We start from the raw sequence: 20,447 nt of genomic DNA on the forward strand, positions 1-20,447 counted from the left end.
CAATAGCTTATTCTTGTGATAAGTATATTCTCACAAGAACACAGTAACTGGGAAATATGGTAAGGAGGCTTATCTCACAGAAATAAAAGAAAATCTGTCAAAAGTTTAGAAAATTCACTCATTGGGGAGGCATCACCTAAGACAATGTTCAATCTACACAAAAAGGAGACTCCTACTCAAGATTTTTTATTTTCTTGCATTTCAAAAGGCTCCCACCTTGAGGCTAAATGTGTTAAATTGGGTTACCTCCTTCCCAAAGAACTTCAGAGGCACAAAAAGTGGGTGGAATATTGTATGTCCCATGAGTCACCAAACAGTTACACTTTTCTTTCTTCTCTCACACTCTACTCCCTTGACCATCAAAGTCCAATAAGTCAAAAGCTATTGTTGATGTTGATTTCCCTCTAGTCCAGGCCATCTCCTAGTGACCCCATGTATGTCAGAGTAGAATTGCTCCATAGGGTTTTCAAGGCTGTGACCTTTCCGAAGCAGATTGCCAGGTCTGTCTTCTCAGGTATCTCTGGGTGGTTTCCAACCACCAACCTTTTGGCTAGTCGTTGAGCACTTAACTATTTGCACCACCCATGGACTCTTGAAAAGATATTACCAAACCAAGACCCACTGCCCTCTAGTTGATTTCGACTCATAGCAACCCTATAGGACAGAGTAGAACTGCCCTGTAGAGTTTCCAAGGAGAACCTGGAAGATTCAAACTGCCTATCTTTTGGTTAGCAGCCATAGCACTTAACCGCTACGCCACCAGGGTTTCCAAAAAGATATTAATGAGAGATATTTGCAATTCCAAAGGAAAAAAATGTAAAGAATAAAATGATGAAAATGAACCAAATGAAGCACAATTTGGAAGAACATAGAGATGAATATACTTTGCACATTTGCAAAAAATGCCCTAAATTAATTTGGTTCAAAAAAGTAAATAGGAAGCTCTAAAACACTCAAAAGTTTTATTGAGTATCTACTATGGGCACTGTGAAAACGTTCAGAGGAAAATGCAAGAGAATGTAAACTTGACAAAGTCCACCCCATAAGTCATTTCGCAGTTATAGGTGAAGAAGTAAAACATAGACACACAAAAAGTAAATTAACAATAACATGGTAAGTGATCTGTACAGAGAAAAAGCATTAAACTAAATTTCAGAGACACTTCTGCTTAAAGAGTGTTTTTAATATTTGTGATCAAATTTTTCATTTATGTGGTGGTGCAAACTGCTAAGCACTGGGCTGCTAACCGAAAGGTTGGTGGTTCAAACACACCCAGAAACTCCATGGGAGAAAGACCTGGTGATCTCCTTCCATAAAGATTACAGCAAAAAAAAAAAAAAAAAAAAAAAAAACCTGTGGAGCAGTTCTACTCGCTCACACATGAGGCTGCTATGAGTTGGAATCGACTCAGTGGCACCTAACAACAACAAACCCCTATTGTTACAGGGAATTCTAACATGCATTATTTCACATTTTCCCTAGATTAATATCATGAAGGAGGCAAGTATAATTTCATAGGTGGAGAAACTGTGGTTCAGATATTTTAAGGCATTTTCTTAATACCACACGGCTAAAGAGTGTTAAGATCATGACTTGAACTCATGTCAGGTGTGTCATAGCCCTGAGCTGATACAGGTGATTACAGTAAATGTAATGCTTGTACTTAGAAGACCTGTTATTCATTCATTCATTTTTTCATCAATTATTTATGGAATGATTAGTTAATACAGGGTTTTTTTTTTTTTAGCTAATCTGCCAGGTGTTGGGAATATACTTGCAAATAAAACACAGATCCTGGATTCAAATTGCCAATCTTTTGGTTAGCAGCCATAGCTCTTAACCATTGTCCCACCAGGGCTCTCAGAGAAGAATAAAAAAAAAAAAAAAATTTTTTTTTTTTTTTAATAAAGACAAATAAGCAAAACCAATTAAATATGATATATGACTTGGTTGGGGATGGAGGAGATAATGATGATCAAATAATGTTTGGTGAAACTCTTAAACAGTTTGCCTTGTTAAAGTCAGACTGACTCAGGAAGTTGACTTCAGCCAGTCTGCGTCATTGTCCAGCCCACTGCTGGCACAATGGATACTGTGAATGGAGTAAACATTGGATAGAGGATGGAACCTGTTCATGGGCTCAATAACATGGTCACCTACTGACCAAAACTCTGCTACTGAATGTCCACCCTGCCAGAAACAGAAAGCAACAATGAGCCCTTGATGTGGCACCATTCCTCAAACCATCTCCTTTCACATATAAGAAGCAGTGATTCATCTGTTTTGGAATAGAAACATATCCTGAGCATGGGCTTGTTTTTTTTCTACCTGCAGCCAGCACCACTATCCAAGGGTTTAGAGCTATGAGCTAGGGATTAGTTGGTCAAGCCTTAATAAAAAGAAAAAGTGTAGTATCAGATAAACCCTTAGTCTGCCAGTTTCAGGGGCATCAACTGAAACCCTTTTTTACTGATGTATATCGTATTTCACTGCAACCAACACATTTTGAACTTTTACTGTTTAAATTAGTTTTGTTTGTGGAAAATTCATAAGAGAAAAAATTAGAACTTTCCTGATAAATGGAGAATAAAGAACATCAAATATTATGTCCTTGCTCTAGTCTTTTAAGAGTAAGTAAAATTTAGGAGAAAAGATATAATCCACAGATTATATGACATTGGAATCATTTGTGGCATATATGGTTTAGGCATTAGACAGTCATGCATCTCACGGATGTTTTAGTTTATTAATAATAAATAACAATAATAATGATAGCTAAAGTATATATAGTATCTACTATGTACCTGACATTATTCTTTAGGGAAAAAAAAAGTATCATTGAGTTGACCCCAACTCATGGCAACCCCATTTGTGTCAGAGTAGAACTGTGCTCCATAGCATTTTCTGTGGCTGATTTTTCAGAATTATATTTGCTGGGCCTTTCTTCCAAGGTGCCTCTGGATAGAATCGAACCACCAAACCTTTCAGTTAGCCAACAAAGGGTCTGAACCATTTGCACTACCCAAGGACACTATTCTGCATACTTTATATATAGTAACTCATTTAAGATTCACCTATAGTAGATAACTGTTATCAAAACTACTTTATAGCTTGGGAAACTGAGGAATAGAAAGATTATCCAGGTTATACAAGTTTATACAGCTAGAAAGATAGGAATCCAGGTCACTTGCCAACGGGAGCCAAACCTCTTCAGGGTTCTCGCACTGACTTTGGCTACAGAGAGAGATCGCTTTATTCAATAGGAACTGAATGGGAAAAGGCAACAACGCCCCTCATATAACCCCAGCTAACACTGGCATGTGGAAGTTTCCACACATGTGTAAGTGTTGCCAGGTACATTTCAAATATGAAACATTAGAACATTGTTTAGTGCCTTGTCTAAAGCCTAGCCTTCAGAAGTGACTTGACATCTCTGTGTTCTGACTCCACGCGTTCTCTTCTCCAATTTATTCTCTGTACTTTCACTAGATTATTCTTCCTCAAATTCCACTTTCTTTCTGCTGAGAAACCTTCTGTGCCTCAAGCATGCATGCATGGTAAAGTTCCTAAGCTTTAGGCAGGCATTTACAACCTTTATCTTTACCAAATATCAAATGCCAAATCAGTTTACCAGGTCACCTAAACCCATTTTGCATTTTTTTTTCCATCCATACTTTTACTTAAGAAAACTCAATATGCAAGGTGTTTTTTTTTTTGCTCCGCAGTCTTACACAATGACACACATTTTTCAAGATACAAGTTAAAATAGCATTTTTCTATAGACTCCCCTTATCTTTAAAACATGATGTGGCCTTTGTCTCTTTACAAATTCACAAAACTAGACAACTTACTTGGTAATTTTTAATCTATGTCCCCAATCAGGCTGAAAGTTCCATGCATTCAGGAATCAGGTCTGAAACTTCTTTAGTTACTCGTGAACTGGAGCCCTGCCTTTTTTTTTTTTAATGTAAATATCAGGTATGTTGATAGTATTGTGTTGTAGCCTTGTATTTGATATTTTAATAATGCATGGATTTTGTTTTTCCTTTTACATTTCTCTATTACAAAAGCCTAACAGTATATCTGGTGACTCAATTTAAAATCGAATATATAAACAGTGCTTGTTAGCAGGTTGACTATTCAGTGCACACAGCCCTTCTCAAGGTGAAACACTGACTCTTACTTTGTGGTAAACCCAGATGTCACTAAGTATTTCATGAGAGAAATTGAGTTCGGGTTCCTCAGATTTTCTTTCAAGAATGGAAAAAAATCATTTCTACAGAGAAGAAACAATCATTTTCTAAGCCATAAGGTTATTCAACTACTTTGAGTAAACAGCTCTGTTTTCTCCATGACTCATTCAGAGAAATTTCTAATTCTTGCCAGGGACTGTGACATATTTTCACTTTGATAAAACAACCAAAAGATGTATTTGGAATTTTAAGCAGATTTTGGTGTGGAAATTTCCAACATGCTGATTTTCCTGAGACTGCTACTGGATAAGCTCATCTGCCTACATCATTATGAGACAGTGATGAGTTACATAAAGAAAGTCTTATTTAATTCGTTTTCTCTTTTCTTTTTCTGCTTTGCCCCTTCATAATCATCATGTTAGAAAGTAGACTCAAATACTGAAGTGTCTCCTGAGTCACAGTCTCCCGTTTATGTTCAGGAGACATACATACCAAGATCCCTTGTCAACACTTCAAATTGGAACTATTACTCTCCCTATAAATCAGTGTTCCTCTTTTCCTTCCTATCACCTCTCCTACTTCTGATAATGGCACCAATTTCAAGCTATTAAGCTTAAAAACAGCAACAACTTAGAAACACTTTTGATTATTTTCTCTCTTTATCTCATATCCAATCTCATTTAAGCTGCTGAGACCTATCATCACATTTCTAGCACTCCTCCATCCATCCATCCATCCATCCATCCATCCATCCATCCATCCATCCATCCATCCATCCGTCCACCCACCCGCCCGCCCGTCCGTCCGTCTGTCTGTCCGTCCAGCTGTCCAGCTGTCCATCTGTTCGTCCATCCATTCATCCTCTTGTTGACTCTCATATTGCTGTCCTTCAGTATTGAATAATTATGACTTCTTACCTGGACTACTGTAATAGTCTCCTAACCAAATTCCCTTCGTTGATTTTCTTTGCACTCTCTAGTCCCTGAGCTCTGCGGCCAAATTATCATTCCTTATAGAACACCTCTCCTCATTTTACCATCAGGAGACTATAAACTCCATGAGCTTTGTCTACTGCATCTCTTTATCCCCAGTTTCTAGAACAATGCCTGCCACATGTTAAAAAAAAAAAAAAAAAAAAACATGGTAAGCACATAATAAATATTTGTTCAAGAAATTAATAAATACCTTGTTCAGATACTTCAAATGTCTCCCTGTTACTTAAAAATTTTAACTTTGCATTCAAGTCTTTTAAAATATTTATAATTACATGCTGGCTATGAATAGAAACTATGATTAGAATAAGAATGAGGATTGGATTTAAATAAGTTACTAAAAAAGGAATGGACCAATCTGTAATGAGAAACAGAAAGTGTTGCGTCTTGCCATTAAGTGCCACAGTTTAATTCCACGCTATTGAATAGTTTTGAATTTTAATAATAAAATAAAATGAACTATGTAGTAGGTAATGTATTAAGCTCTTTAATAGTGTATAGCCCTAGGATGTAAGTTTTATTAAACATATTTTACAGAGAAGAACACAAACTTAGATGAAATAATTGTCCATGGTCACTCAGGTAGTAAGATTTAGAGCCAGGATTCAAAATATTTTTAATTAATCATTATCTTACTGTGTGGTTCCTCATTTTATTTATATAGAGGAGGGCCAATATTCTAAGTTTTTTAAAAATTAACATTTCATAGAATTCTCTGGGTAAGAATAGTCTCCTTGCAAATAGCTCGTTTTCTTTCTTTGGCATGAAGGTTTCCATCTAGATTAGGGGAGCCTGGGAAACTCAGAACAATGTCTTATTCACAGGTGTGAATTGAAGCCCAACATGAAGGGCTGTGACTGTAAACCCCAGTACAAACAAAACACAGCTTCTATCCCTCAGAGTGGGAGAAGTGGTAAAGTGTTTGATGGAGTTCATAAATATCCAGAAATATTTCCATTTTCACATCATTGCTATACCTACCCAGGTATCTTTTCTTAAACCCAATTGGAGCTACCAAGTCAGCAAGGATCTCTCACATACCTTGACATTTCATCTTGTTACCTTTCACCTCTTTCTGCTTCTTTAATGAACTGATCAAGAGGTCTGCTGGAGTTTGAGGGGCCTGGAGAAGCTGCTTCCCCCTCAACACCACTGCCATTTTGTACACAGCTTGATCTCTTGGAACTTGCCAACCCGGAAGAGAATCACTTTTTACATTTTTTTCTGGCCTGGGCAAACCTCAAAAGGAACTTAAGGTAAGAAATATTTTTCATGTCTTTTTCCCCTGTCTTCAAGCTCTGTGACAGCCATCTAACCCACAGACTGAGGGCTAATGTGCTTGGAAGGGGAGAGAAATCATCTCTGTGTGTGTGCTCCACTGACATTTTGATAAGAGCCAGGGATGAGAAGGTGAGGCAACCTAAACTACCTTTTTAAAGACATACTTTTACAGTGCTCCTCAGGAAGCTCAGAGGACCTATTTTCAGTCTGCAGGGAAATTGAAAGGATTATAAGAAAGAAACACATTTGTCAGGTATGGTTATAACATTTCTGTAATTTAATACACTCTCACATTTAACTTTTTAAAAAATTTATTGATTTTTTATTGTGATTTATATATATGTATATATATGTAAAATACGACATTAACAAATTCAACAGTTTTACATATACAGTTCAGTGACACCGTTTGCATCAATTATATCATGGAAAACCACCAATATCCCTTGCCAAATATTCTATCACCGTTAATAGATACTCAATGTTTCCTAAACAACGATTACTCCTACATTTAACTTTATAATAATCCCTCCATTTTCACTTAATGAAATACTATTTTGGGGATGAATTTGTCTTAGGGAATACTTGTCTTGGTTTCTGTGTTCACTAATAGAATTAGGATTTAGAGTTGGAAAGGACCTTAAAGGTCTTCTTCCTGGCTATTATTAATAATTTTTAGTGGAAATTTTTCTTTAGATGAAACCTTATTCAAATGCCTTGTATGGAAAACAAATCATTAGAGCTACTTTCTTGGAGCAATCGTGGAGGGTCTTCTCTTTCCCTTTTCTCCCCAGTCCTTGGTGGCCCCAGAAGGTGTTCTACAAAGCCCACTTTGAATACTGTAGAATTAATCCAGACTCTTCTAGAAAAAGGCATAAAGAAATGAAGTGGTTTGTAAGATCTTACCAGCTAGTTGATGGCAGAGCTAACTACGAACCGTAGGCTCTTGATTCTCATTCCTTTCATTGAAGTTGGGTCAATTCCTCTGATCTAGGGACAAGAAAAAAATTAAATGGAGAATGTCAAAAAGAAAACAAAATCCATAATTTTCCCAGTGGCTTGGGCATAAGCAATTATTGTGACAGAAAAACTCATAAATGACATGCCAATGTCACACTTTTATCTTCATTCAGCAAATTTGTTTCTCACTTTTATGTTCTCCTTGGAAGTGATACAATGGAGGAGGCGTATTTTACGCCTCCCCTGAAATTCAGTAACATGCTCAGGAGTGGAGAAGACTTGACTTGCTGCTGCTTCCTAGCCGCTCTACCCAGTATTTTTCTCACTGTTGGTTGTTCTTAAGGAATGACCAAATAATCCTGGGCATATGTGTGGGAAGAGAACCTTGGCATGGACACGGAGAAACGTGTAAAGCTGTCTTTTTGCGAGATGAACAAGACTTTCTTGCTTGTTGGTACTGAGCTTGGGCATTGTAACCAGACAGCAAAACCAAAAAAACACCTGTTGCCATCAAGTCGATTCTGACTCATAGCGATCTTTTAAGACAGAGTAAAATTGCCCCATAGAGTTTCCAAGGAGCACCTGGTGGATTTGAACTGCCAACCTTTTGGTTGGCAGCCATAGCTCTTAACCACTACAGCACCAGGGTTTCCAACAGGACAGTAGGAAACATTATTTTGCATTATAGGGAGAAGCACAACAATCATTTTTGTATATTTAAGAAATGTTCTCCCAACATTCTCTTGGTCTCCTGCCATCAGCCTCTATAAATCTTAGTTTCTTCTGCTGAAAATCACTACCCTTTTTCTTTTTTCTTATCTAACTTCCTTCTTTTTTCCTTTCTTGTGTTCTTGTGTCCCTCCCTCATTTTCCATTCATTCTTTCTTTCTTCACTTATTCCTACTCCTTCTGCTTATCTTCCTTTTATCCTCTTGCTTTCTTTTTCTCACTTTTTTCCTTTCTTTCCTTCTTTCTTTCCTCAATCCTTCTTTTCTCCTCCTTCCTTCTTCCTTCTCTTTCTCTTTTTTTTTTTTTTTGCCTCATACTTTTCCAATTTTCCTCCTCCCCACAAATTCCCTCTTTCCTTCCTGTATCAGTTTGGGTCATCTAAACTAAACCCTGACAAAAAGATTTGAGTGCAGGTAGTCCATTTGCCAGGTAATCCTAGGAGGCACTTTGAGAAAGTGGGGAAGTGGGAGTGGGAAGTAAAGAACGCCAATAAAAGATCTATAAATAAGCATAATCCTATTGTGGAACTGTGGGGCTCAATTTTCTGAGAAACATCATAAAACATTACTCAGTGTTATCCCACCAAGGGTCAAAGAAACTTGGTATTCATCCGTGAACTTGTATTTCTTAATTGTCAAAGGTTGCTTAATTTGCTTTAACTCTCTGGTCCTTCTAAACTGTCTACTATACAGGCCAAGCACACTTCCACGTCCAAAGAATGCTGTCAGAGAGATGCGGGATGTGAGCCCTCTGCATTGACCTCCAAGTTGACAGGAGCAGGTACCGTCCACATTTGCTATGCCTCTTTCCTTCTATCATTCTTTTTTTCTTTCTTTCCTTTTCTTCCTCGTTAAACAGCTATTGAGTATCCATATTATGTGAAGTGGTGTGCTAAGCACCAGGGATGGTTAAGTAGGCATGGTCCCAGTCTTCCTACAGATTACATTCTACTGTATTCCAACTGAGGAAAATAATGATTAATCAAATAGTAGTACATCAAATGTAACATTAAAACTGTGACATGTGCTAAGATGGAGAGACACATAAAATTATAGAGTTGAAGAGAACCCCTGAGGGAGCAGGAGAGCAGTGGGATATAGACCCCAAATTCTCATAAGACCAGACTTAATGGTCTGACTGAAACTAGAAGGACTCTGGTGGTCATGGCCCCCAGACCTTTTCTTGGCCCAGGACAGGAACGATTCCTGAAGCCAACTCTTCAGACATGGATTGGACTGGGCAATGGGTTGGAGAGGGATGCTGGTGAGGAGTGAGCTTCTTGGATCAGGTGGACACTTGAGACTATGTTGGCATCTCCTGCCTGGAGGGGAGATGAGAGGGTGGAGGGGGTTAGAAACTGGTGAAATGGACAGGAAAAGAGAGAATGGAGGGAGAGAGGGGGCTGTCCATTAGGGGGAGAGTAATTGGGAGTGTGTAGCAAGGTGTATTTGGGTTTTTTTGTGAGACTGACTTGATTTGTAAACTTTCACTTAAAGCACAATAAAAATTATATTAAAAAAAAAAAGATTATAGAGTTGATAATATGGAGTCTGACCTAATCTGGGACATTGGATAGACTGCCTGAGGAAGTAACTTTGGCAAGTTTACTTCCTTGAGTAACAACATCTTTCTGAGCTCTGAAATATGAATGTGAGTTACCTAGAAGTAAAGGGGAAAAAAAGGTAGAAAGAATATGGCAGGTCAAATATTGGTGGCATCTAAAAGAACAGCTTGTCTGGGGTGGAGAGTAAGCAATGTAGCTCAAGTTTAAACTGGAATCATAGATAGGAGTTATGCCATTCAGAGACAGAAGGGTGATGTGGTTAGAGTCACACTATTTCTCTGTTTTAAAAACACTGATGGCTCCTTGTCATCAACATCAATGCTTCTTAAACATTTCTGCCTACATGCCTTTTAAAAGTAGAAGAGAGGGAAAAAGTATCCTTGGTTTTCTGAAGGGCCATACTTGGAAATCCTTTTGACATTTCCTTTTTATGTTTTATTTTTCAATTCATATAAAGCGAACATACCATATGTTTAAATATACCAAATTAATTTATATCAACTTTCCTAATGGTTTTACCATTAACCCAAACCAAACTCATTGCCGTCCAGTGGATTCTGACTTATAGTAACCCTGTTGGAAAGAGTAGAACTGCCCCATAGTGTTTCTAAGGCTGTAAATCCTTACAGAAGCAGACTGTCACATCTTTATGCTATGGAGCAGCTGGTGGGTTCCAACCACTGACCTTTCAGTTAGCAGCCAAGCGCTTTAACCACTGCCCCAGCAGGTTTCCTTAACAGATAGCTAGCTTATTATTATATATAATAGTTAAAAGTTCCAGCCTTAAGAAAATAGGGAAGTCAGGATCAAGAGCAAGATTTTCCTTGCCACTTGGATGGCATGAGCAGCTTTAGTAAACTTCCAGTGACCAGGTATCCTTACTAACATTACTTAAGGCACAGAGATGTACAAATTAAATGGGAGTCTGCTTGTAGCATTTATACATAAAATTGTCTATTATAATGATATTATTATTTTATAAACCATTGTTACTGAAATTTTTATGATCATAATTAATTTGAGCTGTTGTAATGGGAGAGGGCATTGCCTTAAAAATACCGGAGTCTGAACAACAACATGCCAGCAGGTCAAAGGAGGGAACGTGGACTCAACTCTTTGAGAGCTCATGTTCATAAACAAACAGATATCCTAACACTGCTTCCAACTCAGTGTCTAATGGACCTGGACATATATTGCCTTAGGGCCCAACAGTGCTGAGACCCAACAAAGCTGGTGCTGAGCAGGCAGCAGGATGAATCGCCTCTGGCACAGCATGCACTCATAGAGAACACTGGTAGGCCGAGAGGAAGCGGGGAGCAGAGCAAGGATATATTAACGATGAACCTCCTGCAAGAAGGGGAGAGATTAGCTGAATTGCTGATTGTGCACAGGGAAGCCAGCTGTGGGAGGTTAATGGAACATTAGGAGAAGAGAGAAACCAAAGGAAGCCCAGCTGCTACCTGGGATGGTGGCTTTGAGTCATCAGATTCCCAACCAGCAGGCACAACAGACAGCAGCAGCTGGAAATGGAGTTATAACCTCATCCCTGCAGGGTTTGCTGAGAGGGCAGTTAACACAGTTGTGTGGGGGCCTAGGTGCCATGAGACACTGTGATAACTCATCAGGTACTGTGCCACTTTGTCTCTTACCCTTCACTGAGTGGCAGGCATCATCCCTCCCACAAGACGGAAAATAGTCCAGAGAACTTTCATTAAAAGGTTTTCAGGTGTCCTGCTTAGTTCGTTCAGCATCCTGCCCAAGACCTGGAAGCCCCTAACACTGATCAAAAATAAGGAAGATTCTCTGATCCCTGAAATTGAATTACCAAGAGGCTAAAGAAGAAATTCTCAAATTTTTGCTTGTGTCTTTGTAACTCACAAGTCAGATGCTCTACTCCAGGCATGATAAAGTCCCTTGGACAGAGTGTAAGTGGACTTTTACAGCTTGTTGGCTCCACAAACCATAACCAAACCAAGTCCATTAGTGTAGAGTGAATCCCGATTCATGGTATCCCATGAGTTACAGAGTAGAATGGCTTCATAGGGGTTTTTTGGCTGTAATATTTACAGAAGCAGACCACTAGGCCTTTCTTCCATGTTGGCACTAGGTGGGTTCAGACCACCAGTTGTTAGGTTAGTTGTTGTCGGTTGCCATCAAGTTGATTCTGACTCATGGCAACCCTGTGTGTTGCTGAGTAAACTGCTCCCTAGGGTTTTCAAAACTGTGACCTTTCGAAAGCAGATTTCCAGGCCTGTCTTCTGGTGCCTCTGGGTGGGTTTGAACTTCCAAACTTTCGGCTAACAGTTGAGTACATAACCATTTGCACCACCCAGGGATTTATTTTAGGTTAGTAGTCTAGTGCAAACTGTTTGCACAACTCAGGGACCAATTGGTCTCCAGCATCCTAATTATTATTATTGTTTTAAGTCACTATGTCTGTGAGTGGTTTATTATATAAAAATAGGCAACTGAAACACTGGCTAAGGAAATTCCAAGTACAATATAAGAAGTACTGTTTTTTTTTTTTTTTAGGTGTGTATGGTAAAGTGATTTCAGAACAAGTTTCAGAGTCTCTTCTAACAACCATTTTGGTCTTTGCTTTCTTCCTGTCTTTTTAATGACCTTTTGCTTTCTTCATTTATGATGTCCTTCATTCCATATTCCACAACTCTTCTGGTCATCAGTCATTAATGTTCAATGCATCAAATCTGTTCTTGAGATGGTCTCTAAATTCAGATAGGGTATATTTAAGGTCATATTTTGGCTCCTGTAGACTTGTTTTTATTTTCCTCATGAGGAACCTGTACCTAGACCAAGTGACAGTTGTTTGAACAGAACAAGGAGATTGATATTGTGTGGTTTAAAATCAGAAAAGTGTGTGTCAAGGTTGTATCTTTCACCATGCTTAACCTATCTGTATGCTAAGCAAATAATTTGAGAAGCTGAACTATATGAAGAACAGGGCATCAAGATTGGAGGAAGACTCATTAACAACCTGCGATATGCAGATGACACAACCTTGCTTGTGGAAAGATAAGGGAACTTGAAGAACTTACTGAGGGATATCAAAGACTATAGCCTTCAGTATGGATTATGACTCAACATAAAGAAAACAAAAGTCCTCACAACTGGACCAATAAACAACATCATGATAAACAGAGAAAATATTGAAGTTATCAAGGATTTCATTTTACTTAGATCCACAATCAACACCCATGGAAGCAGCAGTCAAGAAATTAAATGACGTATTGCATTGGGAAAATCTGCTACAAAAGACCGCTTCGAAGTGTTAAAAAGCAAAGGTGTCATGTTGGAGACTAAGGTGCATCTGACCCAAGCTATGGTATTTTCAGTCACTTCATATGCATGTAAAAGCTGGGAGATGAAAAAGAAAGACTGAAGAACTGATGCCTTTGAATTATGGTGTTGGTGAAGAATAATGAATATACCATGGACAGCCAGAAGAACAAACGTATGTGTCTTGGAAGAGGTACAGCCAGAACGCTCCTTAAAATCAAGGATGGTGAGACTATGTCTCACGTACTTTGAACATGTTATCAGGATGGATCAGACCCTGGAGAAGGACATCATGCTTGGTAAAGTAGAGGGTCATTGAAAGAGAGGAAGACCCTCAATGAGATGGACTGGACACAGTGGCTGCAATGATGGGCTCAGCATACGTGCTGCAGGGCCAGACAGTGTTTCATTCTGTTGTACATAGGGTCACTGTGAGTTGCAACCAACTCAAGGGCACCTAACAACAACAACATGCTAAGCAACAGGCAGATAGAAAGGTAAGTGAAAGAAGGTATTAATTCTGCAAGCAGACTTAGAGAACATATGAGGAACCAGGACATGCTGGGTTGGGAAAGTAAACTGTTTCATAACCCTGTTCTTTCCATCAAGAAAAAAGTTCTAAAGTGAGATCTAAATATTAAAGACCAAAACAATGTTGTGAATGTAAGATCTTTTCAAGATAAACAAACCTGATTAAGTCAGATATTTTCATTACCAATTTGAAGTTGAAGGAACTCAGATTCTGGAAGATAAAATCAACGATTTCCAAATTTTTGTCCACAGAGCCTTGCGCTCCTGAATCTAATGGGATATGGTGTGGTGGGTTATGTATGAGTGGGTTAGAGGGGAACTAAATTAACTCAGTCCAGGTCCTTCACCCTGCTCCTAGGAGAAACGTTCTGCCTTTATGTTTTGTGTCTAGTGATATCCAAGTAAGACTTTGATTGTACAATGTTTTTCTCCAACAAGAACCTTGGAAAACCCCTTGGGAAACCTCCAATAAAGAGTAGAGTAAGGATTTGAACCTAGGTCCTTTGGATTCCAAAGGTTGTGCTCTTCTTTCCATGCTTAGGGGTGTGTTGGGGTTCTTGAAGTACAGAGTTTTCTGGACCAGTTGTATAATATTTATCTACTACATTTATATCTTGAAAGCCAGAAACACATATTTTCTCACACTTTGTATAACAATATTAAAAAAAAAAAGTTGTTATCAAGTTGATTCCAAATCATGGTATTCCCATGTGTCACGACTAGAACTGCTCTATGGAATTTTCTTTTTTTTATGTAAAGAAACGTTTCCACTCTTTAATTTTTTAACATAATATACAATACTATTTTACATTATGAGTGATCACATTCAAATATGCTTGGATTTGACAAGCTGCTGTGACAATACTGAGAAATTTCATGACAAAGGTATTTAACCATTCATAAGATAATCAAATATCTTTTTGCTACATGGGCCAACATATTCATAGTAACATGTTTAAAACGGCAGTCTTTTGGACTTCAAATTACTATAAAAGAACAATCAAGGTTGTATATACTTTCTTAATTATACAAACTTGCTCCATTTTGAAGGCTGAAGGTAAATGCTACATATTAGAATGCTTCATGAGGCTACTTCTCCATTGTACTTACCTGGAAAAGCCCCAACACTAAACCAAAACTTTACTAAAGATACAGTTACTTCTAGAATACACTAGACTAATCATAAAAGACTACTAGAACTAAAGTATCACTTTCATATTAACAATTTTCACCACAACACACCTTTCCTTAAAAGACAAAAAACATTGGGAATTTGGATTTCCCTTATTGAATTTAACATAACAGAATCTCATACTTCCTGGCTTTGATAAACTTCAACTCTTTTTTCTAGTAGGAACTATCTACACAGCACAGTGCTACATAAAATTATTCCAGTGAAATGTGTATTTAGATTCGCAATATGACCAACACGATAGTGTCATACAAAGTTTTTCTGCAGGTACAAATGCTAAGAAAGGCCACGGTGGACAGCGCCAGACACTGTGAATACAGCAGGTTATGGGTACCACTGGAAAAAAAAAAATTTTTTTTTTATTGGAGGAAACCACAAGTTTCAATTTTTTTCAACAATGAAAAAAGAAAAACATTTAGCAAAACCTAAGGGTAAAAATATCTAATTCCACTGTCAATAATGTAATTTTTCAGATACTGTTTCCTCAATTAAACGGGCAAATCAGCTTAACTTAAAAGTTACAGATGGTGAACAAGGTCAGAAAATTAATGATTTTCCTTGTTTTCCCATCAAAGGAATACACTAGGATTAGCATGAGAATCTTTCTGGTTCCTGTATCTGTAAGTCAGCCAAACGCCCAAGATCTCTGTAAAACTAAAGAAGAGTCCAACGCTGCCAACAAATCTCAAAACCTCTCCAGCATATTCTTCTATTATCGAGCACATGGTGAGCACTGGTGACTGCTTTTAACACAGCTAGCCAAACAGGTCTTATTTGGATTAAAACTTCGAAACGCACAGCAGTTTAAATTTCTCTGGATGTCATTTCGAGCACTTGCTGTTTTATTCCAACCAACTTCCAGAAGCTGACGCTGCTGCTCCTGGTTCAGGGCTAAACAAGCACAAGATACAGAAAACTGGACAATAAATACAAGAGGATAATCACGTAAAAAAAAAAAAAAAGGCAACACCTGATGGTGTTTCACAGCTCCAATCAGCCCCACTAATGCAATCAGGAACAAGAAGATGCCCACTGCAATGATCACACCGACCACCCGGAGACTGGAAATCAGCCCGAAGACAATCCCCCAGGCAGCAATTCCAATTAGCAGCAGACTGACCAAGGTTGAGGGCGCACAGGCAATTCTGGGAACACGCGAAGCCCCCGCAAACCATCTTGGAGCCTGTGGTTCCCGGAAGCTGCAGGTAAATTCAATTCCCGTAGAGCCTCCCAGGCAGCCCCTTTGTCTTTGTTTTGGGGGCCTGGCCCAGGCAAGGCAGCAGTGCGCGCGCGGTACTAGCCGCGGTGGCCGGAACTGCAATGCGCCGCGCGCCCGGGGCGGCTGGGACCCGCTCTCGAACCTGAGGCCGCCGCTTCTATGGAATTCTCTTGGTTGTAATCTTTACAGAAGCACTAGCAAGTCCCTTTCTGTCACAGTGCTGCTAGGTGAGTTAGGACCGCCAAAAACCATTTGCCTTGCTCAGGGACCCTAACAACAATATAGAACATTTAAACTATGGACTATTCTGGAAGATTTTAATAGCTGTATAGTTGTCGTATTACTTGATCCTTAGGAAACGCTAATAAGAGACCACATTATCTGAGCAGGACTGTTCAGAAGAGATTTCAGAACTTCTTGACTCAATTGATTAATTGATCTGTTAAAATTCAAGTTCTGTGCTAAAAATTGGAGAAAGGAAGTAAAACAACGAAACATGGCCTTTGGGTTCCATGAACTCATGGTTTAGACAAGTTCATACCTATGCAAAATGGTCTCTAAAAGAAGACTTAGAAAACCTAGCTGTCTAAAAGGGCAGAGCCTGGCTTTTCTGAACCAAGGCCTCTTAATTGTTGTTTCTAATGGAAAAAATTGTAATATACATAATGCTATATAAATTCCATTTTTTTTTTTTTTTTTTTTTTTTAGCTCAGGAAAAAGAGCTACCTCTACTCCCAGATCCAGATTAAGGGGAAAAAAGAAAAAAAAATTACAGTCCTATGAGGTCGCAAATGACTTTTACTGCTATTATATTTCCTAGTGTGAAGAGAGACTGTAAACATTTCTTTTCCTCAGGTGTCCTGACTCATCATTCAGTATTGTTTTAACTTGATAAAGTATCTACAAGCTAAACTAATTTAAAAATGCTAAACCCATGTCATATAAGATGGAGTATGTGAAGCACCTAGGAGATCAACACATGCTAGCTTCTCCTTCCAGTCACTTCTAGCCTTAAAAATAGTAGTTTATATGGATTGGGGCAAATATTGAGTTTTTCAAAATGAGTATATTTATTGCTAGCAGTTTGATAGTTTTCCAGTAAGATGACCACACAGGCCATTTTGTCTATTGCTGTGTTTATGAATACATGTAGGGTGCCTGGCATTGGCCAGTAGCAAGAAAATCTGATGTTAGATCAAGAGCCCAAGACACTGGACAAGCTCATGGAATTTTACCCACAAAAGTGCTCAACTACATTCATGATTTGGGGCGGGGGGCTGGGGGTCTCCATTGTTTCAAAGAGGGGTAAACCAAAACCAAACCCAGTGCCGTCCAGTCGATTCCAGCTCATAGCGACCCTATAGGACAGAGTAGAACTGCCCCATAGAGCTTCCAAGGAGTGCCTGGTGGATTTGAACTGCTGACCCTTTGGTTAGCAGCCATAGCATTTAACCACTACGCCACCAGGGTTTCCTCAAAGAGGGGTAGCTGATAAATATTATCATATATAAAAGAATGTGGCTGTTATAACGGAAACCCTGGTGGCGTAGTGGTTAAGTGCTAAGGCTGCTAACCAAAGGGTCGGCAGTTCGAATCTGCCAGGCACTCCTTGGAAACTCTGCGGGGCAGTTCTACTCTGTCCTGTAGGGTCATTGTGAGTCGGAATCGACTCTACAGCAGTGGGTTTTTATTTTTTTATTTTTGGCTGTTGTAAGTGTAGTGTAGTTTCCCTGAACAGGTAAGTGGAATGAGCCCCCATTTTTACGGTATATATGTCTTTATAAAAGGGTAGATGATAGTACATGTAAAAAATGTACTCTCTTCATTTTGTTTTTAGAACTGGTCTCTTCCTGGTCTTATTAGAAATTGATTATGTTTATGAGATTCCTCATAGCTAACAATATAATAGGGCCCATTGCTTTAGAAAGTCCCTGGGTGAAACAAACCATTTAGCTCTCAGCCACTAACCTAAAGGTTGGAGGTTTGAATTCACCCAGCGGCACCTTGGAAAAAAGGCCCTGGTGATCTACTTCTGAAAGATCAGAGCCATTGAAAACCCTATGGAGCACAATTATACTCTGACACAGATGGGGTCATCATGAATCAAAACTGACTTGATGGCAACTTTTTTTTTTTTTAAATTGCTTTAGAAATCAATTGTCAGAGACGACAATAGAATGGCAAACACTGATAGTAGTTATTATATGAAAGCACTGTTCTATGAACTCTCTGTATATAAACTCATTTAAACCTGTTAAACACTCTGTGCTCTAGGACTATAATAATCTCCATTTTATGAATGGAAAAACCAAATTATAGAAAGATTAAATAATTTGATCAAGATCACACAACTAGAAAGGACTTTGAACCCAGGCTGCCTGGGAATATTGTTTATTGATATGGTCCTGAGTCAAGTTATTCTTACTTTATTTTGTACCATTCCCAAGGGAAAACAAATATCTTTTGTTATTCTCTCTCATTTATGATGGTAACTGTGGCACAAGTCCACATTTTTCTTGAAATCTTCATTTGAAAAGCAGGAAGCACTTTTATTATATGACATTATAATATTGTTTAGGAAATCATTATATGAAAGCAAGCACAAAAGGTAAATTTGCGCTACAATCTGCTAGTCTGTTAAATAAATATATAAAACAGGGCTGAAAATACGAGCCTAAAGTCAAACACCTTATGTTGCAAACAAACTTGTCGCATCCGTAAAAATGCCCAGCTGTTCTTCCTTTTTCACTCCTGACACCACCCATCTGTTCTCGCTAGCCAGGGGTTTTTCATCCCACTGCTTTAGAGAATGTTTCTTCAAGACCCCACGGTTTCAATAAACCAAACTCTGGTCAATGATTAAAGAGAGATGTTTTGACCTTAAGAAAATATTTTTTAGTTTTTTCTCTCCATTCTCTCACCTTCCACTTTCTACTCCCCACTCCGTATTCAGTTATTTCCTTTCACCCCAGTTGATGGACAAAATATATTTAATAATAGCTAACCCTGAATTTAGTTTACTTCTGTTTTAAGCATTTTCCATGTATTAACTCATTTAATTCTCACATAAACTCTAGGAGGTAGGTACTGTTATTATCATGACTTTTTACAGATGATAACACCTATGAAAAGAGATTAAGTTTACACAAATGAAAAAGTGTTAATCAGGGATTTGAACGCAGGTAGTTGGGCTCCGTGGTGGCGCAGTGGTTAAAGCACTTGGCTGTTAACCGAAAGGTCAGTTCAAACTCACCACCCTCTCCACAGGAGAAAGATATGGCAGTCTGCTTGCATAAGGATTTACAGCCTTGGAAACCCTATGGGGCAATTCTATGCTGTCCTATAGGATCACTATGAGGCAGACTTGACTCAATGGCAGTGGGAGTGGGTTAGTCAGACTCCGGCTTCCACATTCCACATTCTGACTCATCCATCTTTCAGGGACCAGCAACAATCTCATTCAAGTAGGAAAAAAAAGTATCTGTTGTTATATATTGACTTATGTCCCCCCTGCCCTCCAAAAAAAAGATGTGTTGAAGTCCCTACCCTGGATCTCAGAATGTGACTTCATTTAGAAAGAGATCTTGTGCTTATCTTTGGTGGAGAGAAAGAGTTTTATTTGAACCTAAATTTTATTGTATTGATAGCATTTCTTCTCTTGTGAAATGTGATTCTCAGTGAAGTCAGCTTCTGATCAGGTAGCAGCCCTCTGCCAAGTCCAGCATCCAATACTCAGATTCCTCTATAGATCTTGTCTTCAAATATCCTATCCAATTACACCAAACATGCACTCACAGGCATCAGACCAGTGTTTGATACATAAAGCAGGTTCACTACATACATATGCCCATATTTTTTGATAATTTATTACAATGGTCTTCAAGGTTTTCTTTTAGAAGTAGAAATTACTGTTGAAGCAAAAACTTATGCATATGGCATACTTTATCATTTGGTAATAAGTTATTTTACTTCAGGTAAAAAATAAAATTATGGTTACTGTATCATCAGGAAATACATTATACCCCAGTCAGCCTTGTGACATTCTGGAGTCATGTTAGGTACTAAGTAATATTTGTTTATTAATTGACTAATTATCTTATAATGAGATAGCATTAGATTTTGTAAGATAATAAATATGTATCCATTGCCTATCATAAAACGTAAGACAAAACATTTGTCGTTGTTGTGTGCTGTCAAGTTCATTCTAACTCATTCCCTGCTTTATCACTCAGGAATAGGGCTTGCCTAAATGGGGGTATTCAGAAACATTGAGAGTAATTATGATGTGGATTCTAATTATATAAGTAGCATGTGGTGTTGGATTCGTGGGGGTCATTGAGTTGTCTCTCCACTGAAGCCCAGGTGCCTCAGGAGGAAAAAGCAAAAACAGTCAAGGACTAAGAACATAAATGAAGAAGTGAAATATGTTAGGACAAAAAGTTCCCCAGTCACCTGTCCTTGACCTTGGAGGGCTTTTTCTTCTTCCTAT

The 20,447-nt window shown here is 38.5% G+C and overlaps 1 pseudogene; it reads right to left on the bottom strand.

The window, feature by feature from the left end:
- Positions 1-15,255: 15,255 nt before the first annotated feature.
- Positions 15,256-15,914, bottom strand: LOC100656873 (tetraspanin-13-like; annotated as a pseudogene).
- Positions 15,915-20,447: the final 4,533 nt, after the last annotated feature.

Source organism: Loxodonta africana, chromosome 7 (genome assembly GCF_030014295.1).
Source record: "Loxodonta africana isolate mLoxAfr1 chromosome 7, mLoxAfr1.hap2, whole genome shotgun sequence".
Classification (NCBI taxonomy): domain Eukaryota; kingdom Metazoa; phylum Chordata; class Mammalia; order Proboscidea; family Elephantidae; genus Loxodonta; species Loxodonta africana.